Below are 17,508 nucleotides of genomic sequence, written 5' to 3' on the forward strand. Positions count from 1 at the left end.
TGCAACTAATGAAACTCTAAGAATACTTCCCTAGTTTGTACAATAATTTGGTGAACCATTTGTTTATTTAAAATTAAGGTATACCTTAATTTTTGAATACTACCTGTTAGAGTTTAAATTTTAGTAATACTGCTGAAATTTAACAACTGTAAATGTAAAAAAAAAAACTTTATTTAATTGTTTATTGGTAACACCCAGGGGCGGACTGGGTTCGGCCCACTATTCCAAGTTCATTAGCGGCCCTAATACTACAGGTCCAACCCCCTCCCAAAAAAAAATGTTTACTCATATTGTGATTACGGGCCTTTATAAACTTTGTGGGTCGAAGGCCAAATTATCTTTTATACAAAATAATAATTACCGAATGTTATGAATATGTTAATGGTTTTTATACCATTATTATATTTATGTTGTTGTACAATATCTAAATAATTGATATTGTCATCAGCATAACTTTTGCTAAAATCTTGTATAAATTAGTATGAAAACATAACATAAATACATAATAATATAATCAATGCGGTAAATTTGATATAACATAAAACATAATTAAACAAAATTAAAGTAATGATACTTTATGGCCTTATGCCCTTATAGGTACTTAGATAGTTAGGTACAGTTAATATAAATTGAAATATTTAATATTTTGACAACAGCTTAGACAATAACGGTGATGAACTCTTTACTATTTCAAGTATGTCTTCAAATTCAATTTCGTCTAAAATTTCTTTTTCAACTGTCATAAGGAGAAATGCTTCTAAGTGTTCATTTCCAAGAGAAGAACGTAAACGATTTTTAATTATTTTCAATTTACTAAAAACACGCTCGCAATTTACTTGACTCACGGATAGTGTTAATACAAATTCTATGGCAGTAAAAAGATTAGCGTATAAAGGAGAATGCATATTAAGCGAATAAATTAGTTTGTGAACACACAAAAGACAAGAATCACGATTATGTCCATTATCATTTTCTCTCATAGACTTGTCACATCCTAAAAAAAAAATGAATTACCTATTAAGTTTTTAGTTATACTTGTTTATACACCTAGGTTTAAGTTACAACCTACCTAAATTGTTTTTTATTTTACCTGTCCTGACATCTGTGGGAAGTTCATATAAATTATCATTAATCCCATCATCTTCTTTATGGCTATTGTCATCAATGCTATCATATATTATACGATTGGATTTGTTCAGCGGTTGTTTAACACTATTGTAAATACTTGCAAAATGTTTTAATTCAGCAATTAACAATGGCCATCCAAATGTTTTAATTTAGCAATTAACAATGGCCATCCATTAACAATGGCCATCCATCTACTGACGCCAAAGTAGACAATTTTTGTAACGCTGACTCTGGAAGATCATCTGACTTCAAATCCTTAAAATGTTTTGGTAAAAGATATTGTATGTCAACAATTAAACTTGTATTATTTATAAATCTCTCTGACAGGCTAGTTTTTAGTTGATCAATAATACACAGGAATACTTCAACCTTAAATTTTTGTTTGGGATTTATTGGTGATTCATCGCTACATATTTCGTCAAACATTCGCTTTGTACGTCGTATTCTGTTTTGCTTAAACTCGGATTCGACAATTATATCTTCAGGTAATTTAACAGTTGTTAACTTGGTATTCATATCCGAACAAAATTTTTCTGATTCTGACATAACATCATCAAAATTAATTTTATCTATTTCTTTAATAGTTGTTTTGACCATTTCCCATGCAGCAAGGAGGTCTAAATTTTTAGTTTGTAAATAAGTTGACGTAGAACCAACAGTAACAAATATTTTTTTAAATACATGAGCTGTACATATGGTTTTAAAATTGCATAAATTTTCTATTAAAGACGAGGCCTCGGATGAAGACTTTGGATCAAATTTACTTGATGTGGTAACGAAGTTAAGAGCACTAAGAACAACTGGATATAAACAATCAGCGCCACTGAAAACCCATTTTAATGCTTTTTCTCGTGACCACCATCGGGTTTCACCAATTTTTTGAAGTTTTCTTAATTTATTCTGACCAGTTCCTAGTTGTTCCTGTTGTTCTTTCCAAACATTCATTCTTTTGTAAGAGTCTGAGAAGAATGTTGATAGAGGATTCAATAATCCAAATAGTTTAAAAGCATCTTTATTATCACAAGTATCACAAATGCATAAATTCAAAATATGTATATAACACCATATGTAAATACTGTTTTCATTTTCTTTTTTTATGTACGCATGAAGTCCATTGAAATCTCCTCGCATATTAGCAGCACCATCAAAAGACTCACCAACAATGTTTTTAAAATTAATCGAATGGTCATCAAAACATTTTTTTAATAATTCATACATGCCTTTTCCAGAAGAATTTTTTACTTCTAATACAGCAAAGAGACGTTTCTTTACTTCAGATTTAAAAACATATCGTATACAAACAGCAGCTTGGTCTGTAGACCCTATATCTTGTGTGATGTCTACCTATGAACAAAATATTTAAAATATGTATTATATACACATATAGAAAAAAAATATAATTTTCAAATAACATACTTGTATACTAAATTGTTCATCTCCCAATTCACCTTTAATTTTTCTTCTTATTAACTCTAATATAGCTAAGATAACTTTATTAACTGTATTCTTAGAGAGCATTGTTACTAAAGATCCTCTTCCTTTAGAATTATTAGAAATATTTTCTTTGCGCTTTTTACTACTTTCAATTGCAACTGTCAAATAGTCATTTAAAATTGAATCTCGCTTGGCTGTAAACTTTAAGAGTTCTAAAAAGTTTCCTCTATTATAGTTAATATTCTCACAGTTAATATTATATAAAGATTCAGATGAACCTGAACCTCTATAAGGGAGATTTTGTTTCCCCAAAAGCTTAACAATTTCAAAAACTTGCTCTAAAACATGAATACGTTCAAGTGCTTGTTTTTTTTTTAAATTCATCATACTTATATTTACAGAATTTTCAATATTGTAATTATTGGATGCTAAAATATATGCTTCCACAGCTAAACCATGAACTTGACTATTTTCATGTGATTCAATGGTGGCATATATTACTTTTTAGGTCTGTTCGATTATATATTCTGTGAAGAGACCGAGCTACATTTTCTAAAAACTTAGGTTGACAAGGGTGAATTGTATTAACAAACTCCAATTTTTGAACCACGGTTAAATTTTTAGGATTTGTCGGAAATTTTAAATCAACTTGTATAATATAACCATAATTTTCCTACAAAAAAAAAAAATCTCATATAAATTTAATGGGTAAACTATCTAATTAAAATGGCAATAAGTAAATGTCCTCACAATAGGAATGTCAGTTGTCGATGTACAAACCGAAATAAAATCAGAACCAGTTTTTCCAATACTGCTATTCATAATACCTGTCTCATCATCTATAATACTATTGATATTGATATTAGAACGTATAATAATATCTTCAACCTAATGCAATCAAACAATTAGAAACATAAGTTTTTTGTATTTTATAGTCTACAAGACTACAACACAAATTTATTTAAAAGTATTAGTTTTTTTAAATATCTTTGTGTACATTTTTTTTTTATTTACATTTTATATATTTTAATATGTTATATAAGATACTTTAATACTTTGTACTCACACTAGAAAATGTAGGATTTTTCGTTTCATCAGATTCTATTACTAATTCCAAACTTTTTTCATTGGTGTTTAAGTTATTGGAATTATGCACAGTAGATGTACTAGTACATACAGGATCCTGTAATGATAATTCCAATATAAGTTATTTTAAATAAGAAACATAAGTTTTTTTATTCTATAGTCTACAACACAATATTAAAATAAAAGTGTATAGCTGGGTTTTTTTTAAAAATACCTTTGTGTAAATTTTTTCTTTATTTACATTTAATATATTTTAATGTGGTAGGCAGTCTTGTTAAGAATACTTTTCAAATGTATTTGAATATAAATACAAATACTTTTTAAAAATATTCAAAATACTTAACAAATATTTTTTTTTAGTTCAATAAATTGCATATTATAAATGTTATTTTTATTAATAATTATCAATATATAATATATAATTAACACGATATGCAAATGTATAGATATTTAAACTAATTTATAAATGTTTCAATGACTAAATATAATTCTTTAATAAGTAGTAAGTACAAGTGTCCCGTATGCCATGGTAGAGAGGAGCAGATGGGGGTTTCAGTCGTTTTGTTATCTGCTTGTGTTTTGGGAAACCTTATTTATAAATTCTCATAAGTAAAAACTATTAACATTAAATAATAATACTTTAGAAACAAAATTTAAATTAGTATATTACGAAAAATTGGTAATTGGAATTTCGAGTTGAACACTAGAATAAAAGTATTTAGTATTCTCGAATAAAAATACAAAACAAGGTATTTTTTAAATATTTAAAAATACACGGGTTGAAAGAATTTGAAAAGTATTTAAAATACAAAAAAAGTATTTAAATACAAGTATTCGAATACTTAACAAGACTGGTGGTAGGTATATAATATACTTTAATACTTACACTTGAAAATATAGGATTATTTGTTTTTATTTCGAATTCCGATGTATCATCATTAAAGTTATCTAAAAATGTTAATGCAGTATAAATTAAAATAGGTACTTAAGAACTTATGGTACTTCATGTCTTCATATATATTTATTATTTATATACATACACTATTTATAACATACCTACTCAGAATTGAATTATATAAACTTATAAACTTACCACTTTGTGTATTGATAGTTGAACAAAATTGCAATTTCTTTTGTTTTGGATGACTTCCTGCTGCTTTCAGTTCGGCAATTCGTTTAACTCTAATTTTTTCCGCTCCTCCTTTACGATTAGTTTTAACTTTATTCATTTTTATTTTTTAGAATTGACTATTAGTCCGTAGTCGTATCTTATATTATACTCGTTAGGTTAATGCACCTGTTGTACTTTCCGGTTAATGTACGACGAACAATATAGGTAATACTCAACAACAAATTATTATTAAGTTAATAATTGTTCAGGCAGTTGTAGTCAGTTTCTTCCTGATATACACCACCACGGTACCACCCACTGACCACAACCACACACACACACACACACACACACACACACACACACACACACACACACACACACACACACACACACACACACACACACACACAATATATTGTTCGTATTTATTTATAGATTATTGATACGTAAATACGTTGCTATCCATGGCGTATATTGATATTGTCATATAATTATGATATAATACCGATATCCGATAAGACGATAACGTTCGCAGAAACAAAATATTTTTGTTTGTTTTGAATTTTGATGTCTATTTATATTTTAATATTTTATACTATGTGTCTATGTGTTAACGGGAAACGGCCACGTCCAATATAACAATAATTTATATTATATTATAAATTATAATAAAAGATAATAAAAAAAAAGTGCAAATATAAAATTATAGATATCTTTGCTTGAGGCCCAAAACGTTTAAGCAGGTACCGGCCCACTGTGCTATAGAATAGTGGCACACCGGGCCACTATTCTATAGCACAGTATTTTTTTCAAATGTTAAAAAAAACTAAAATTGCAGCAATAAATGTGCAAAAATTGATTAATTGCCTGTGTCAGTCTGACAAACTACATTGAAACTAACACATTTATACTTAAAATGTTACAATTCTAGTTCCAGCCCTCATAAATAGGTTAATACACATACTGTAAAAATTTGGATAAAAGCTTTAACCAAACTGAAAATATTAACGTTTTCGTAAGAAAAACATATTAAAATAAGAAAGTCCTCAAAAACACATTTAAAAATAAAACAACGTAAAAACGAAAAGTTTTTTTGTGAAAAGTTACTGAAAACTGCCACTAGTATATAAGTTTCCATCATCATTCTCCTTCTCAATGTCTAAATAGCTTTTTTTTATCGATCTTAAATGTTTTCTTCGTTTTTTATTAATATCAGTTGATTTTCTTGACATACTTGATAGTCGCTTTTTATCTTTTTTGAAAGCTCCGTTTTCGAAATAAATACCTCCAGGAAAACCAAGCATTTTAAAAACATACCTTAAGGAAGTAAATCCATCATTATAGTTTAAAATAGAAGAATAAACAGCTATTTCAAGAATTTTTCTTACAGTAAAAGTAGCTTTAGGGCATCGCTGCCATATGAAACCATTAAATAACTCATTGCAGTTTTGTGTCATTCCATGTAAACACTTTCTTAGCATTTCAAGGTTCGATAATTCTTGAAAAATAGGTTTAATTTCCTCCATAATTGCAACTGGTTAGTTAATTTTTTATTTATAGCTTGTTTTACCTGTAACTTTATCTGATTGCCATTTGCACCAGCTGTTTTTCCCTTTTACACAAAATTGATGACGAGTAACTTCATAAGGAAAAAATGTATAATGGTAAAGTAAAACTATTACAGAATTTCTCATACACAGTAGGTTATTTTTATTTTGTCTTATAGCCATTCCAACTAAGTTCTGCATTGTGTTAATAGATTTATTGGTTAATCTTCCTTTACCAGATGTTTTTAAGCCGTCACTTAACAACCTGCCTTTAAAATCTTTAATTTTTTGACGCAAACGAGAGCCTACGTTTTTCTGATAATGGCCAATACATTCTAGCTTTTCGATAATACAATCACCATATGGTTTACTTTTAACAACATTAGAAAATGAACTTGAGTCAACATCTCCAAGGTACTTAGTATATCTTAAATTATATTTTTGTATTGGCGAATGAAATAATTTCTTGAGCTCCAGCAGCTTCCATTGATCCTGCTGAGCCAAAATGATTAACCTGGCAATTGTATGTAGCTTTCCAACATACAAAATCAATAGGATTGTTTGTTCTTTTAAGTACTTCACACTGCATACAAAACTTAGATAAAGAACATCAATCACCTTTTTGTTTTCATGTGAAAGACCAGCAACACCGTTTAGGGAAGAGTATCCAAGACGTTGCCATGTTCCGTCTATTGATATGCCACAGTCGCTAATTTCATCATCAGAAGCATTTGCATTTATCATTTCTCTTAGTTCTGATACAGCAGCTTTCATACTCTGAGAACTAATTTCCTTATAAACTTTATGTAATTTATTGTTTGTAAGGTCATAACTGTGATTCGTAAGAGGTGGAGGCATACAGGGCCATCTTATCCATTAGGCACTATAGGCACTGTGCCTAGAGCCTACGAATCTACAGGGGCCTATAAAAGAAATGAAAAAAAAAAGAAATTTTAAAGTGTTTTTCATTTCATTAATAAAACAATCATACAGATGCAGCATAATACTCATAATTGATAAAAATGTTTATAATCAAACAGTATAATTAGATGACATTAACTTTTCGACTTTTGGTATTTGCAAAATCAACTATAACACCTTCAAATGTCATCTCCTGCATTACTTCATTTTCAATTGATAGCAGTGCCAGGGAGGATACTCGGGCTTAGTTGAACGCAGATAGTTTTTTATCAGTTTTAATTTTAAAAAAGTACGCTCACCTTCTGAATTCGTGCCTAATATAGAGAGATAAATCCTGAAAGCGATATTAACATTTGGAAAACTTGCAACTAGTTTATTGTCTATTTGCAGCTTAATCTTATCAGACACCGATTTACCATCACTAAACATTTGAGACAACAGCAAAAACTCATCGGTAAATTCGTCTTCGAGGTCTGATGGATACAACTGAATTAGTGCCTTGGTTTTAGCCACTACTTCCTCACTCGACAAAGATCTGTTGTCAAGAAGAAAGTTAAACCTTTCGTTCAATACATTATAAGCTGCTCTGCGTTTTTTCATCTCATTATTAAGTCTGTCTATGATAACGTAATACTGTTAAATACGGAAATTATCACTATGGATACAAGTTTATTACTTGTATCCATAACTTCGTCATCAAATCGCTTCCGTATTCGCTTACGTTGTGTAGCTTCTTTGTAATCAGATTCTGTGAGATCTTTTGCCTGGACTTCGAATGTTTCAAACTTACTGCGTGTATCCTGAAAATACTGTATGAGACCATCGTACCATTTACAAAAACGTAATCATAACTAATAAAATACCTACCAAATAAAATCGTACTTTTCAAAAAAATTCGTGGAATTCTGAGAATTTCGTTTTTAAATAAATGTAAACTATTGATAAATTTAAACAAACATTTAAAACAAATAACAAACCATAGATTGAACAATAAAACATTACATTTAACAAAACTTATTAATAATTTACAAAAACGTAGTCATAACAAATAAAATACCTACCAAATAAAATCGTACTTTTTAAAATAATACGTGGAATTCTGAGAATTTCATTTTTAAATAAATGTAAACTATTGATAAATTTAAACAAACGTTTAAAACAAATAACAAACCATAGACTGCTGAATTTTTAATGGCTTTTCATGATCATAACTAAAGTAATGATAGTGAGAGAAATACAATTAATGAAATGGTTACAATTTAATTTCTTTAAGGCATAACATGTGTACAGATACAGAATAATCAAACAAACAGCGACTGTAGGCCCATTAACGACTACGTACAAAATTTAAAAAATAATGTAAATTGAATAACGTGTACATGACATTTAAATTGAAAGAAAGGCCTACAGCTACATTTTTATGCAAAGTGCCTAGAGCCTACAACGCTCCAAAAACGGCCCTAGAGGCATATTCATTATAGTAGTAAAAGTAGACATAGCTTCGTTACCACGTCCAATTTCGCGAAATGCTATAACAGCACGTAAATTTATTTCATATAGGTTTGAACCAGGTTTTGAACTTTGATTTATATATGGAAATGAATAAAATGTATTTTCAAAGTCACAGTTTGAACATTGTATAATAATTCCAATAGAAAATCCCATACGTTTAGATTTATTATGCAAAACAGTTAGGTTGCGGTAAATCTGCAGTTAAGCGGCGTAAAATAGTTTTATTTTTTCGCTTGTTGTGAATCTCGCTCAAAGTGGTGACTTTTTAATATGAACAAGTAATATTTATTGGCTTCAGTACATACATCGACTATCTTATAGCCTGCTGCTACAAGGGAGTGCTGCTACATCGACTATCTTATAGCCTGCTGCACAAGAAAGTGCCGCTGCATTGACTGAGGGTTTGGTTGGGGCAGGCAGTCTATCAAATAATAATAAAAAACTATTTATATTAAAAAGTCACCACTTTGAGCAAGTCTCGCAACAAGCGAAAAAATAAAACCATTTTACGCCGCTTAACTGCAGATTTACCAAAAAATTGTTGAGTTCAGAATCACAATTTTTTTCAGCACTAAAGCTATGTTTTTTCTTAAGCTTTGATGCACTTGTTGTTTCTTGTTGTTTCAGTTCAGATTTCTGAAGCTATGTTTTTTCTTAAGCTTTGATGCACTTGTTTACTTCCTTTACTTTCCTTGAATATCTATTTCCTTGATATTTTCTCTTTAAATTTTTAACTTTAATTTTTTTGTTTGCCATATTCAGATAGATATTTTTCAGTTAAATTCAGACATAAAGTTTTCAGTTAAAATAAATTAGAATAATTTTTTTTAAATGTAGAACAATAAAAAATTTTTAATTTGTAGATCAATAAAAAAGCATAATAGATCTAACATAAGCATAGTAGATCTAACACAGAGAAATACTTCAAAATTTCTAGTAGAAATCTTCAAGAAGTAATTAATAAAATAGTTGTTTACATCGTTGCTAAGGCGTTGCTAAGGAGTAGGAAAGTGCATTGATCACAACAATTCTATTTTTTGCTACTTTTAAAGCACATAATAGTAAAAATTGATTATGGATTTTGTACTTCAATGTTTAAAATAGCATAGTTAAAAAAAAAAAAAACTTTTTTTGATTTTTAGTAGGGGTGAGCCATCGTAAATTCAAGCTTTTTCCTGTACGATAAAAAAATAAAAGAAAGCGTCATTTAGAAAGAAAGCAAAGGCAAGAGACGAGGATGGGTTCAGCATATTTTGGTATTTGAGATAACTACCATATATGAAGCAAACTCCAAACATTTATATGTTTACACTAATGTTTACAATAAGGATGCGTTGCATGCATTTTTTCTGCTTCAGTTTACTGTTTTTAAAATAAACCTTTTTTTAGCCTCGCTACAATATTTGTTTTCTTTGTTTACACTGAATGGAAAATTGATTGAACAATCCGGTTCCAGTAACAAAAGACTTTCCATTTGCATATGTTGTTTAGGGACAAATCAAATTTTAAGATCGTAAATTGTTGGAAACCATTTACAACCTTAAAATCGAAATATGCATGTTACATAATGAAAATTAAGAAAATTTTAAAAAGAAAAAAAAGAAAGGCAATATAATTGGTCTGATATTGAAATCTTTTAATGAAACTGTAAAAACCCAAACTTAGCTGCTCTTTTTATTTAAAAACAATAAAAGTCTAAACTCAGATGTTTCTTCATTTCACATATCTATTTTTTGCCAAACTGTGTTACTCCACCAATCAAAAACATTTGCTATATCTTATGACTTTTATTATTCTACGACGAAAGAACCGTAACTTTTGCGATTTTCAGACTTTTTAAATTTTTGCGAAATTAAATCTTTTTAAAAACATGTTGTGCAGATCATGGGATAAATACCCTAACCTTATGGGATAATAACCCTAACCCATGGGATAATAACCCTAACCCTAACCCTGAACCCTAACCCTGACGTTTAGTAGTTTTATGAACAAAAAAAAAACTAATAAAATTGCACTATTTTTGAAGATTAAAATTTTTAGTGGCTTTAGCACAATAAAAGCTCTAATTTCATTAAGATTAAAAATCAGTTTACAAATGTTGGAAACCTTGTAAGAAGTTCTAGTTTATCAAAAATCTATTTACGTTATTAGCGTCAAATTATGTTGCCGAAGAACTCACTTGTTACCTGAACTTCCTTTGAGTAACAAGTGAGATTTAAAACTTTGGACTTAAAAAATTATGCTTTTAAACTGTGTGAATAAAAAATAAACACTTTAAAAAAAAATTTATTTGTAAGTTTTTAAAGTACATGTATTTAGAATAGTATAAACTATAACTCAATATAAACTCAATTAGCCTCCCCAGGAAAAAAGTTCTATAGAATTTCTATAAACTTTTGAAGCATATGGTCTATAGAAATTCTATAGAATTCTATAAAATTACTATAAAATGTCTATTAATTTCTATAGAAATTGCTATAAAACTTTATTTTCTATAAAATAAAATGTAGGAAAAAAAATTTTATTGGAATTTCTATAGAAATTAACAGAGATTCTATAGAATTCTATAGAATTTTTATATGGTCTATATGTTCCAAAAGTTTATAGAAATTCTATAAAAAGTTTTTTCCTGGGTCGATCACAGCCTCAAACCTGAATCTGAATTTTGAAAAGTGTTTATAATGTAGATGTCTGACATTTCATTCCATACCTTGGCAACAGATTTTTTCAGGACGTCAAAGTTGCTGTGTTGGCATTTAAAAGCCATTAATTGATATGAAGTAATCCAGAGGATTAAGGTCTAGTGAGTTAGGTGGTCAGATCTCTTTTGACCAAAAATACATGTTCTCGGACAAGCTAATCTGCAAGGCTTTTACTGTTTGACAAGAAGCTCTTAAATATGGACAATTTTTTACAAGTTTGAGAAGTATGTTTGGACCCAGAACAGGGCTTTGATTTTAGAATTTTTCAAATACTTTTTTGCCCCCATTTTATATCCTTTTTTAAAAAACATGTTGCATTTTAAGATCAGTAGATGCAGCAAAACCAAACATTATGATTTGAGAATAATATTTTGTTTTAGAAATAGCTCTGATGTGTTTAGGAACATCATCTACTATGGCTGAAGTTGTATAACTGTCTTAACTTGTTTCTCCGCGCAGCGGCCTTGTTCGTCAAGCTTCGTGTTTCGGAGTTATAGAGTTGAGAGAGGATTATAACCACAATTAAGTAGCCTCCTCGTCTGTAGTGGCCTTCTGCGTCTTGAGGAGGTGATTTAACAAGAAAAACAAAAAAAAAACATGCTATCTTTAACTTGATCTACTGTGTAATATTTTTCATATGTGAAAGAAAAACAAGCATCAACTTCCATAAAATTTTGAAACATTAAGCTTTGTAGTTAAACAGTCAGATGAAATCTATTAGTTTTGACTAATGATCTTGCATCATTAGTGTTTTTAACAACTTTTTTAACTATAAAATTACTTACTCTACTGGACCTGATTAGGTTCCTCTAAATTCGGGTTTGATGCTAATGATCAGTTTTTTTTTATGTAACTGTTGGCTTTCTTCCAGATTCTGGCTTTTTTAAAACATGGCCTGACTCTTTCAAACGTTTTTTTTTTGTTGAAAACTGCGACTATTAACGCAGAAAACTGTTTTATAATGTCAGGTATTGCTAAACACGCTTGCAGAGCTACCACAACCTCTTCTCTTTTAGCCTCCATGGGAAAAATGTTTAAATATCTTCGTTTTGGAGAATGTGAAGCAAAAAATTGAATGTTTACCTCTTCATTAAAACATTGGAACAATAAGTTAAAATTTTCCAAACATACGTGCAATTAAAGTCGAGTCTAAAACATTAAACCTCACGCGGTATTCAAAGAGAGAAATCTGGATTTTTATCTAAAAAACTTTACATTATCTTAAAAGAAGGCTTTAAAACATTTTCAAGCAAGCCAAAACATATTCGTTTAGTTATAACTTTAGCTTGTCTTTATGTACTCTTTAAAAAAAAAACTCTTAATATGTGGATTTTTGGCACATCCTCTCCTAATATTATTAAACAACACACAAAAAACAACCTATTGAATTCTATTGGGGTAAGCAGCCAAATTGGTTGGAGTTTCGACGCCGGCTCTGATCAAATATGCAACATTAGTAAGAAAAGAGGCGACATCTTCCTGGTTAAATGCTTTTCTGCGGTGCCTTGTGACAAACCGATAGGTTTTGAGCACCTTAATAATTAAGTTGAAACATCTGGTATAGTATGTAAACTTATCCTCTTTCTTATATTAAATTACAATATTTCTAGGGGTTATATATACCCTCGTTATTCAAGTAATATAAAAAACCGTTAAAAAAACAAACAAATAATAAAACTTCAATGTAATGTGAATATAATAATTAAAGAGATCGGACGTGTTATTGGAGCTTAATAAAGTTATTCAGTTTTTTGGTATATATATACAAAATACTTTGTATATTGTTTTCACCGTTTGGAGCAGATTTATCGGTTACTAATACTGGTCTACTGGTTTTGGTATACTTTTCTGCTTTCACGCTGTGATTTTTAACAGAACTGGTAAACTCAAGTTATAAATTTAGTTTCAACTTAGCTTTATTTAATCTAATATCACATATTAATATATTCAACCAACCGTATCAACTCTGAAGTATATACTCCCGAGGGACAATTTAAATCTTATCTCAATTAACAACAAATATCGTAAAAAATAAAAATAAAATTGGCTGCTTGGATACCGTCACCACAAAAAATGGTAACCAAGACGGAAATAGAAGCGCTAATCAAGAGAATATCTGTTCTTGAAACAGCGATTGTTGTGAAAGATAATCAAATTGTGGAATTAGAGAAAAGAGTTAAAACGCTGGAGGACAAAACAACAAATGCTGTGACTTCAACAGTGAACATTGGAAATGATTGGGTTAATGTGGTGTCGCGAAACGCAAAAAAACCGAAAGAACAACTAGTTGTGGTTAACGCAGCAATTAATGAGCAGGAGGAGCGAAAGAAACGCGAAAAGAACGTCATTATATATGGAATTAAAGAGTTGAGCAAAACTGAGAGCAAAGATAAAATTGAAGAAGACAAGAAAGCAATTGAGGACTTACTAAAAACAATAGGAAAAGAAAATGTTAAACCGATACATTTAAGGAGATTCAAATCAAAAAACGCTGCCAAATCAGGCCCGATTCTACTTGAGTTATCCGATGGCGAAAGAAATCCTCTCTTACTCGCGTCAAAAAAGCTAAGAGAAAAGGAAGATTTTAAAGAAGTCTATATATGCCCAGACTTGACAGAGGCCGAGAGACTACAGGACTTTGAGTTGAGGAAGAAACGAAACGACTTAAATTCGAAGCTTGACGCCAACTCGCCCTTTCGATATGCGATTCGTGGAAACGAGATTGTGCGATTTAAAAAACAACTACAGAAAAAAAAAATGAAAGCGAAAAGAAGCGAAAATTTATCGTATTTATCCTGTATATATTTGAACGCCACTTCACTAAACAACAAGTTTGAGGAATTTAAAGTATTGTGTCACCTGAATGAACCAAACATAATCGGAGTAACGGAAACATGGTTTAGTGAAACTTCAATTAAGTGTGTGGAAAATTTTTGCTTATATCGTAGCGACAGAAAAGATGGCCGCGTGGGCGGAGGAGTTTGTATTTACGTGAATAGCGAAATAACGTCTTATGAAGTAAATGAAAAATGGCTATTGACGGCTGACTTAGAACAAATCTGGACTGTACTAGTTTTCGGGAACGACAAATATTTGGTAGGATGCATATACCGACCAAACGATGTGGTAGATATGGAACTGTTCAGAAATGTTTTCAGAACTGCAAGAGAATATGTGGACAAACGTGGTTTTAAAGATTTTTTAATAATGGGTGACTTTAATTTTCCAAAAATTGAATGGACAGATGGAGCAGTTCATGCAATAAATTCCAGTGAACACTCGATAGAACATCATTTCTCGGAAATAATAAACGACGAATTTCTAATTCAGCACGTCGCGATACCTACTTTTCAACTAAACGAATCAACGTACGAGAATACATTGGATTTACTGTTCACAGTAAACGAACAAAGATTATTTTAAGTTGAGACAAATGCGATATTAGGGAATATAAGCAAAGGACATCTTGTAATTTGCTTTAAATATGCACTCAATCACCATGAGACAAAAACTTTAGCTGGCAATCGGAAATATATTTAAAAAAAAGCTGAATTCGCAGGAATGAACAAATTTTTTACAAATACAGACTGGGTAAACATTTTTGATGCAATTAATGTACAGGAGATGTACGACACGCTCATTTTTTATGTTAACGAAGCTTGTCAAAAATATATACCGTGTGTAGCTCGAAAAACAGGACTCGTAAAAGAATTTTTTGGATTGACAATGAACTAAAAGAACTTGTGAAGAACAAAAGACGAATGAGACATTTAAACTGTTGCACAAATTGGAAAAACAAAAATATTGTAAACGAATACAAAGCATTGTGTAAAACAGTTAAAATTGAAACGAGAAAAGCCAGAAAAAAATACGAACGCGAACTGGTCTACAAATCGATTAGAAACAAGAAGATACTATTTAAATATGTGAACGATCAACAAAATGTAAAGAGCTCAATTAAAGCGATAAAAAACGTCGAAGGAAATGTTACAAATACGACTATTGAGATTGTTGACATTTTAAACGAAAATTTTCAAAACTATTTCACTAGAGAGGGCGACCAAGTATTACCAGAATTCGGATCGAGATGTAGGGGCAAATATTTAGATTTTGACGAGAGTGCAATTAATTACAGTGACGTAGTAACAAGATTAAGCAAATTATCCATTAAGAAATCATGTGGAGTTGATCAATTGAGTACTATCATTTTAAAAAATTGCGCTGAAGGACTAGCAATGCCAATCACATTGATATTTATGTCTTCGATTGATAAGAGCGAACTACCTAAGCAATGGAAATTTGCGAACATTACCCCAATCTTTAAGAACAAAGGCAGTAAGCTAGAAGCGAATAATTATCGACCAGTATCACTGACTTCTGTGCCGTGTAAAATTCTGGAGAGCATAATAAAAGACTCACTTTTGGCACATTTTACGAACAATAAATTTTTATCGAAGTGTCAACATGGATTTGTTAAACCTTGATCATGCGCGACAAATCTCATGGAAACTGTGGATTATTTAACAGAAAATATCGCATTGAATTGTCCGGTAGATGTGGTTTATTTAGACTTTGCGAAAGCTTTCGACACAGTGCCGCACAAAAGACTCGTTTTAAAATTAAAAGCGTATGGAATTATAGGAAAGCTGCTAAAGTGGTTAGAGGAATTTTTAAAAGATAGAAAGCAACGCGTAGTCAACGGTGATACTGTTTCGAGCTGGCGCGATATCTACAGCGGAGTTCCGCAGGGATCGGTAATTGGCCCGATATTGTTTGTTTTGTTCATAAATGACCTGCCGGATAGAGTACAAAATGTAGCCAAGCTCTATGCAGATGACACCAAAATAATGATCGATGTGAACTCAATAGAGAAAACAAACAGTCTTCAACAAGATATAAACAGTGCTTGGGACTGGTCTAAAGAATGGTTAGTGAAATTCAATAAAGAAAAATGCGAAATAATGCATTATGGAAGTAACAATCCAAAACACGATTATTCTATGGATAATGTTGTCCTAGGACAAACTACTATTCAAAAAGATCTAGGCGTATTATTCTCAGCAAACATGAAATGGAGACAGCAAATTATATCTTGCAGCTCGAAGGCAAATAAAATGCTGGGAATGATTAAAAACACATTTGTGAAACTGGATGTGCAGACTCTTAAAGTCTTATACGTGACGTTTGTTCGCCCAATAATTGAATTCGCGGTTCCAGTGTGGTCCCCTCAGCTTAAAGGAGAAATAGAACTGCTCGAGAAAGTTCAACACAGGGCTACGAGACTCAATCCGACTCTGGCAAAAATGAAATACGAGGAAAGACTGGAGATTCTTAAAGAAGAAAAATAAGGTTTCCAAAACGACGATGTGACGTAATCACCGTCGTCTTCATTCAAACCGCCTTCACCCGGAGAACTCTGGTGAAACTGTATTTCCAAGGACTCTCTCACTTTTCTCTTAATATTTTTCTCTTAATTTTTGAGCACCTTAATAACTAGTAAAAAAAATTAAATAAATAATGAGTTGTGGATTATTCCATAATATTGTATTTTACTTTTTGTTAAAACGTTGGAAAACTTCCTACATTAATACAGATTTTACTCATATCATATTAATACAAGATAATATTGAATTCAAACTTCGAAAAGTTATAAATAATTGTAACATAAAAGTGGAAAAAAAGAATTACGGTCTGTAAATTTTACTCATTGAATTAATTATAAACTATATTGATAGCAAAAACAGAAAGTCTGATTTGTGGAATATTAATTCCACATTAAGTTGTTTAATAATTAAACAGTTTATTAAATAATTCTAAAATTTTTAATTAGAAATGACAGCATTGTTATTTGGTCTGTTTTTAGTGAGAAAAAAAAGTCTGATCTAAAAACCCTGGGTGTGATGGCATTTTTGTTTTACACCTAAATCTAATTGTTTTAAAGATTTTTTTAAACAAAAATCTTAAAAGTTTTTGCTTTTCCTCTTACTGCTGTTTAAATTAACAAACCCCAAAATCCATTTACATTAAGGCAATTCAATTTTTAACACATAATAGATTATTATTA

Source organism: Hydra vulgaris, chromosome 03 (genome assembly GCF_038396675.1).
Source record: "Hydra vulgaris chromosome 03, alternate assembly HydraT2T_AEP".
Taxonomy (NCBI): domain Eukaryota; kingdom Metazoa; phylum Cnidaria; class Hydrozoa; order Anthoathecata; family Hydridae; genus Hydra; species Hydra vulgaris.